Source organism: Manacus vitellinus, unplaced genomic scaffold (assembly GCF_001715985.3).
Source record: "Manacus vitellinus isolate BGI_N305 unplaced genomic scaffold, ASM171598v3 scaffold_9_pilon, whole genome shotgun sequence".
In the NCBI taxonomy this organism is placed as follows: Eukaryota; Metazoa; Chordata; class Aves; order Passeriformes; family Pipridae; genus Manacus; species Manacus vitellinus.
The window spans coordinates 15793040-15800282 of record NW_021940917.1 but is presented as its reverse complement, the minus strand read 5'-3'; the positions used below and the strand labels follow the sequence as shown (position 1 = coordinate 15800282).

The 7243-nt window shown below is 41.7% G+C and overlaps 1 protein-coding gene across 1 annotated transcript in view; it reads left to right on the top strand.

Moving 5' to 3' along the window:
- Nucleotides 1-791: 791 nt before the first annotated feature.
- Nucleotides 792-7243, top strand: part of GAK (cyclin G associated kinase) — a 74517-nt gene continuing 68065 nt past the window's right edge. Inside the window, exon 1 of the mRNA XM_025896436.2 lies at nucleotides 792-810. The gene's annotated coding sequence lies outside the window, so the exon portion shown is untranslated. The remainder of the gene's footprint in view (nucleotides 811-7243) is intronic.

The following is a 7243-nucleotide window of genomic DNA, read 5'->3' as shown; positions in this document are numbered from 1 at the left end:
CTCCCTCCAGTCCGCCCTGGACTTCCATGGCGGGCCCTGGCTCCCTCGGGGCGGCCAAGCCGCCGACCCAGAAACGACTCCTTCGTGGGCAGCGACGGTGGAGATGGCAGAGATGAAGTCGATCAACGCGGGTCATCCGCGGAGGGAGAGCGCGGCCTGCTGCGCCGGGCCGTCGGGCTCGGACTCCGGCGCTGCGGGGCCCGGACGGGTTTCGCGCGGGCCTCCCGCTCCCCTTTCCCCCTCTTCCCCTTCCTGGACAGGGAGGGTTTCTCTCCTGGGGCGGCCCGCGCCCTGGTGGGCGCGGGCGGCGGGCCGGGACGGAGCGTTCCGGCCCCTGGGAAGGGCCGTTCCTTGCGGGGGTCCCGGGTGCCGCCCGGCGCCTGCCGCTGCCACGGGGGTGCTCCCTGAGGCCCGGCTGTGTGAGCCGTGCTGGGTGTCATTGTCCCGCTTCAGGACACGGAAGCCACGGGAGAACTGGTGTGTTGTGTGGCCGCTTCTTCGCTTGCTTTGTGGTTTTAAGTGCTTTCACCGCGTAACAGAACTCAGAGGAGTTTATAATCTACCAAGGACCTCGTGGGAATGCTGGGTTGCATTTTTTTTTTTTTTTTTTTAAATGACAACGTATACATAGTATGCCAAAGGTGCAAGTTTGCCTGTGTTGCTTCGGGTTGTTCAGAAGACTGTGAAATGCAGGAAAACATGTTTGCTTTAAACACTCGTGTCAGGAGGCTGATCGCACTGTGCACATAGACTTTGCTAGAGTACAGGAGTTGAATGCCTGGGCAGTTTTCAGTTTCGTTGAATTTTCGGGTAGGTATCCTGACACACCACTTGCCAATCTGTTTTAGAATGGGTGCTGTGTTTGGTGTGTGCAAATTACTTAGATAATAGCAGAAATTTGGATCTTCTTGTGCTTGTGATCAGAGAAATTATTTCCTCAAGCAGAAGACCCACCAAAAGCTAGTCTCAAAAGACTAAAATGTGAACTTGTCCATCCTAATGCAGTTAAATATTTCATTAATTTTGTACAGGTAGTTGGTGTTATTTAGGTTAAATACTGCAAAACTCTATTCAGAGCTCCTTTTCATTATTGGGGTTACTTTCTGTGGTTTCTTCTTGGAATTGTCTGGTATTTAAGTAGTGTTTTGTTGAAACCTTGGTGATCTGCATGGAAGAAAAATTTGATTCTTTAAGATTAGCTACTTCAAACTACTTACAAGCTACTTACAGAAACTTAGTGGTGTAAAACAACAGGAAAGTGGTCTTCACCATTGCTTTAATTTGTCATTTGAATGCTTAAGCACTTTTGGCACATGAGCTTAGACAGAACCTGGCAATTTCTTACGCAGTAAGTTGCATTTAAAACAGTACTAAATGTCAAGTCCTATTTGGCCATCAGCCTTCACCTATGGCTTCTTTATGGTCAGAGTTGTGAGTGAAATGCAGGCACTCAGTATGGTGTGAACACTAAAAGAACTGTCTGTGCTGCTGATATTGTAACATTATTGCAGGCGGTGACCACAGCAGTTTCCAAAGGACAAAGGAAAGTTAGGACAGGAAGCTACTTTTGAGGCGTATCTGCTGTTTAGTTCTTGGTTCTGAAGCAAGTATTTGAATATTTACTTTGACAGCAGCCTGCTGTTTCCCAGGATCTGGCACAGGCATTGTAAAATGTCAGGGGAAAGATGCCAGGGTAGATGACTTAAAGCAAATGGGGACTTGCTTTAACTTTGGTGTTCTTTACAATTTGTCTGTAACCACTGCTTCATGTTCCATGTTTGTTGCAGTATTATGGTTTTATTTTTTATTGTTTTCTTTCTCTGTTGTGCCAACTGAAGTTGGGCTTACCGCTTGCTTTTGCTAGAAAGTAAGATTTGCTAGCCAACAAAACTGGTGTAAAAGAACCCCCTATTGAGTAATAACATAAAATAGATATAAAATATAGAAGTCTCAGCCTCTCCTGCTGTCTTCAGACTTGAATTTGTCTCTAGCATATAGGTTATTTTGTTGCTGAAATTGCATTTATCTTTCAGCTCTGAACCTGTGTGTGACACTTTCTGATAAATGTGTCCATAACTGTGGCTTATAAGTATTCCCTTCCATGCTTGCAAATACAGAATCTGTTTTTCTTCTAGATGAGTCCTTTCATGCCGAATTCCCTACTGGAAAGTCAAATGCTGCTTTCTGAATTTAGATTTCTCATCCATGGTGAACTGCGTGACGTCTGCCAGTACAGAGAGGTGGCCCCTTCTGTAGGATCATAGGTTCTGCTTTGTTTGTAGCTGGTGTGAGCAGGGCCTGTGGCTTAGTGTGGCACAGTATCCTATGTCAGCACCGGTTCAGTTGTTCCTGTGCCCCACAACTCCCTCCAGCCCTGTGGTGTGCTGGCCATTGGTGTTGATGCAGGTACATCTTTGGCTGTGCCCTAAGCTGAGACTCGCTGCACAGTTCATTTGGATGTGTTTCTCTGTTCATTTTGTGGAGGTGCCATGCTAGGAGTAGGACTGGGATAGCTTCAAACATGGTGTGCTGCTGCAGGAGGCTGAGAGCAACCTAGGGGGGTGAGCTGGTGATGATCTCTAGCACTGATACTACCTCTGAATGCAAGGGCAGACTAAGTGTGTCACAGGCTGGACTGAGCACTCCTAAAATATGGTATCCTGTTTTTTTTTTTTTGCTTGAGCATTTCAGTAGCTCACTGCAAGTAAGAGATTTTAGAGGAAATGGATTGGGGTCTTTATGTATAATCCATACTTGCCCTTTGTATGATGGTGGCTTCAGGGTATGGTGGCTCTTTTGGGTCCTCCGGTTAAACACACAGACCCCCCCCCAATTTTCCTTCAGTAAAATAGTCACAGGTTGCATATCTAATTAGTGGATATTAGTAAATGTAGCTATCTCATATTTTATCAGAGAGGGCACTCTCTTGTATGGCCATAATTCACTGGTCAAATCTAAGTAGTCTGTACCTGTCTCAATCCCAACACGGGTGACTGCTCTCATCAGGATGTTTGTGTACATGTAGTCCAGCTACATGTGAGCTCTCCAAATGCTTACTAACACGTTTAAATTTTTTAGAGTTAGGTGAGAGGGGCTTAAACTGTCACCTGTCAGATCTCTTACTATTCCCTTGCTATTCATGTGAACAGTGTGTGCATTTTATGATGACTTTTTGTGTCTTCAGTGAACATTCTTGCCCTTTCAAGAATGTTGGGATTCACATATCAATCTGTACCAAATGGTTGAAGGACTGAGGTTGTCCCTACTGACTCAATGATCAATGTAGCCTGCACGTTTGGCTTTGGGGGAGAGTGGGGAAAGCGATTGACCACAGCATGCTGAAAAGTAGTTTTCAGAAATTTCCTGTTTCTTGCTCCTAAAAGCTGCTGTATTTGCACAACCAACCTTGCAGAGTTGTTTTTTAATACTAGACAGTACAGGTATTTTTTGTTTTGCCTATGTTGGACAAAACATCTCATCTGATATACCATATGCCTATTTACATGCTAATGGAGGCACTAAAAGATGATGGATAAGTAAATATGGAAAATTTCTTGATCTCTGCCTATACTGTAGAAGGAATATGACTGTCGTTGGGCTGTCAGAGTATTCATTGAGAGACTGACAATGCCAAAGATGGTAGGGAAATTATAGAAACTTGTTCTCTAATTCTGTCTAGTAATGGTACTCCAATGAGAGTATAAACTGATATGAGAGTGGCATGTCCTGTGATATGCACTGTCAAGTTTCAAAACTACAAGGAAGGTTGAATTTTTTTGATAATTGTAAATTGCACAGTTGTAGTGGCTTTGGTAGTTAGCTAATTGTTTGCTGTGTGCTGAACAAATGCTCAATAAAAATTTTGCTGTCTTTAGAGCACAAATGAAATGATTTGATAACTAAGATATTAGTAAAACTGTTCATGTGTTTAAAAATTACGCAGACTTTAACTCCAATCATATTGTTCCTTGAATGTTTTTCTGTTGAGCCCTTTTGTTTTGTAAAAGCAAGTAGCTGTTGTATTATTGGGGTAGCAGAAACAGTTATAGCGGGTCATAAATTATTTAATATCTTCTGTTGACAAAGTCTTTGATTTTATATGTGTTGGGCAGTGGTGTCTTGGTTCAACTTAAAAATAATTACATAAAGCAACTTGGGTCTTGTCAGTGATGACATGGAATGAGCAACACTGTCCTTCAGAGCTTAAAGAGAGCTTAAAGAGAGCTGCCTGCTCTCATGTATGCTAGTTGCAAGTTATTTGAAATTTATTTGTATTACTACTTTGGCCAGGTACTCTTTGGCCTGACAAATATGCAGCAAAAACTAGGTGGTGAAATTAGTGTTTCAGTGTGTGTGAGGTTCTCCTGCAGAGGAACCGAGGAGTTAATGTCCTCAAGTGAACAGTAAAAGAAAGAGGGAGTTTTCATTGATGTTTGTGAAGTGCTTGCCAACTCTTCAAATACAAGTTTTATCTCATGAAACACATTGACCTTTTCATGCTGATGTATGTATGGGAAGGCTGGGAGAAGTTCTGGAAAATGGCTTTGCAGACAGTTCAGAGGTACCAGACGAAGCAGTGGAACTTCTGTTTTGTTTCAGCATCGTTTTACTATAGACTCTGAATACATTGCAAGTTCATAATATGCTCAGAATACATTTAGTCTCGTTTTTATTTAGACATAATGGTATTTCCTTCTCACTACATTGTTCCTTAGTTTAGAAAAAACTTTAAGAATAGACATGTATTTTTCTTACTCCTATCTGTTGAGCCTTCAGTGTGTGCACTATCAACTTGTCAAGGCTTTTTAATGTGGGTTAATATTAATACTAGTCATTTATTCTTTTTTAACAGAACATTTTCCTCTCAATATAACAGTATTTTGCAAATAAACCAAAGTGAATCTTCCTTGTGACATGTCACTTTGTCCAGTTGTGCTGCCATTACAAGGAAGTTCCATATGGTTACAGTAGATTCTCTGTGTGCTGAAAAAAGCCAGTGAAAGTCTAGATCAAGTTACATGGAAGGAAATTGCATGAAATCTCACTTTTTAAATATATCTAGGTTAAAATAATACTTCTGGTTCCTCTTTGTCTAACTGTCCATGTACACTTGACAACTTTCCAATGCTTTTTGTTGCTTGTTTTGCATGTGAGGCTGAACAACTGAGGAAAAAAAATCAGGTGTTTGGCTGTGTGAAAAACGGGGAACAAGCAAGTTCTGTAGCACACTGTTTTTCATGTGTAATGATTTCTTGTGCTTCCTTTGAGCAACAAATGTTGACAAAAGAGCACACAAGAAGAGAAACATGATGACAAAAAAATGCATTATTCAAATTCTTTGATCTGAGTCTAAAACTTTTTCATCATAGTGAATCATTCCTTAGTCAGAGAGGTAGCAATAGGCTGCAGACTTTATTTGATTTTGAGGGGGTTTTTTGAGTTTAAAAAAGATGTCATGAGTTGAAGCCAGGTGACTTATTATAAACTGCTTTCTGACAAGGTGAAACTTGTGTCTGTCATTAAAGTAACAACAAAAAAAAAAAGCTGCTTTAGACTTCAAGGCTTCCTCAGTATTTTGAGGGTGAACAGCCAGTATTGCAGTTTACAAAGCTTATAGGAACAATTTTATGGTCTCTGCAAGTACTGGATTCCCAGGATAGTGGTAATGTAATTAAGTACTGATTTTTGGGTGGATTTAATTTGTAAATTCTGGCAGCAGAGGCACAATGAATGCTTAATGGTCAAGTTTCTGTGAACATTGTTTTATTTGCTGACAGATGGAGAAAAAAAGATGATGATTTCTAAAGAAAAGCTAAAGCACCTGACCTAGCAGCTTTCCAGTTGCATTCCCTTTACTGCAGATGTAGAGGATGTTTTCAACGTGAAGCAGAACAGTGGTATTTTTTAAAGCCAGTGTTTCTTGGCTACAGCACTTCCTGCCTACAGAGGAGCTCTGAAAGTTTCGGGATATTCTTGAAACCTTTCTACTTCTCAAGGTTGTGGGAAAATGTCCTGATCGTTAAATTAGGGCCATCCTTCATTTTTGGGGCAGTTTCATCTTGTTATTAGGACTTTGGAATTGACTCGAACACATTACTGGACTTCAAAAAAACATGCTTCCGAATCAATGCTTGGCAACAATAGCAGAATCTTTTCTGCTTTGATTAAGGATGCTTTCTGTATTCTGATAGAAAAGCGTTCAGGTAAGATGCACTGTAACTTTGTAGTCCAGGTTAGAGTTACGGTGTTTCAATCATGTTATAGTTGAAACATAAGCTACTCAGAAGTGATATGGAAACAAATTTGGTCAGTATTTGGGAGGGGCGTGGACAAGTTACAAACAGGAAGTGTTCACACCCTCTCTTTCTCATGGCTACTTGTGTCTGTAATGAAACAGTGTATTACAGTAGCAAGCAGTTTTGTGTTGTGGTTCATGTTCCTGTTTCGATGCTTCTCCAGCTGCCAAGTGGGAAATTATCATTTCACTGAAATGGCTGGTCTGGAAAACAAATAAAAATCTGTGGAGATGTGAAAAACAGGGACGGGATAAAAAAGAACAGTCTAAGATCCAATTGGATTAATAGTGCAGTGAAATTATTCAGTATTATGGGATGCCTGGGTTTAACTTGAGGGAGAAGCCAAGTCTCTTGGTTAGAACAGAAAGGATGTTCTAATCTTTGTAAGAGAATTATGAAGTACTGTCAGGAACAATGCCTGTGGGCTGTGGTGGTGTAAGGATGAGTGCAGAGTGCTCACTATAAAAGCAAATGAGGTACAGCTGGTTCCTGATGCAAAGGGCTGTCAGTGTGGGGCAGGAAGGTCGGGCTGGTAAGTTTTGTGTTCTTGTGTTACCTTGTTATTCCAGGTTTGCTGCGGAGCAAGACTGCTTCCAGGACTGACTGTAGTACTCTGGCTACACTGTTTCCATGAGTTGGTGTGGTGCTCTGTAGTGAACCTTTATCTGTGAGCTTGTGTTTACAGAAAAAGAAAGAAACAGTTTCCTTCTGACACAATTTGTGTGGCAGAAAATATTGGTCGGAGACCATTCTTGAGTACTTGGACTGTGTTCTGAGAATGGGGCTCAGAAATGCTTCAGCAGTGCAAAACCTGTCTCTTGGGGCAAGAGCTGGAATGGGTGTGTACGTATATACGCACTGGCTACCTGTGTGGGGAAATACTGAGATGATTTTGCAGATATAGAAAGCTTCAGAAAACTGTCTTAAAACCACCTACAGATGCTTAC